Raw genomic sequence first — 1,003 nt, forward strand, 5'->3', positions numbered from 1 at the left:
AGGGGAGTGGGGGGGGGAGGGTATGGGGGACTTTTGGGATAGCATTGGAAATGTAAATGAGGAAAATACCTAATTAAAAAAAAGAATAAAAATGACATGTAAAGCAAAAAAAAAAAAGAAAAAAAAAAGAAAGAAAGAAAGAAAGAAAGAAAGAAAGAAAGAAAGAGAAAAAAGAAACTTTCCTAGTAACAGCAGGAACATATGAGAAAGTTTCCTTATAATGGCAGGCTGGCTAGGAACAGTTACCTAGGCCTTAATATTTTACCTAGGTCTTCACATTCCATCTAGGCCTTAATATTTTTCCTAAGCCTTAACAGAGGGATATGAAGAAGAGTGAATTCCAGGGCTGTGTCCCCTTCCTTTCCCGATCCGTGATCTTTGTTTTTGATAACAGAATTATAGACCTATTTGTTACAGAAATAAACAAAATTGATGTTCATAGACTCCAGACAGATGCTAATAGGCCTGTTAGTACTCAAGTGGTTAAAGTGTCTACTGACCATAATTACAAGAGCCTGCTTCTTTGGAGACCTTTGTGGTTGGTATTTCCTGTGCACAAAGACAATGGGAAGGTCTATAGAGATTAAAAACTACATGGAATTCATAGAGAAGCAGACAGGTTGATCAAAGGAATAGAATCAATGTCCCAGAAATAAACCCACATAACTATGGACACTTGATTTTTGACAAAGAAGGCAAAATCATATAATGGAAAAATGAAACTATCATCAAAAGATGGTTTGGGTCTAACTGGATATGTGCATGTAGAAGAATCAAAATAGATCCATATCTATTACCCTGCACAATGCTCAAGTTCAAATATATCAAGGACCTCAACATAAAACCAGATACACTGAATCTAATAGAAGAGGAAGTGTGAAATAGCCTTGAGCTCATTGTCACAGGAGACCGTTTCCTGAACAGAACTCCAATGGCCCAGGCTCTATGATCAGCAATTGATCAATGGGACCTCATGAAACTAAAAAGCTTCTATAAGATAAAG

This window comes from Mus caroli, chromosome 6 (genome assembly GCF_900094665.2).
Source record: "Mus caroli chromosome 6, CAROLI_EIJ_v1.1, whole genome shotgun sequence".
In the NCBI taxonomy this organism is placed as follows: domain Eukaryota; kingdom Metazoa; phylum Chordata; class Mammalia; order Rodentia; family Muridae; genus Mus; species Mus caroli.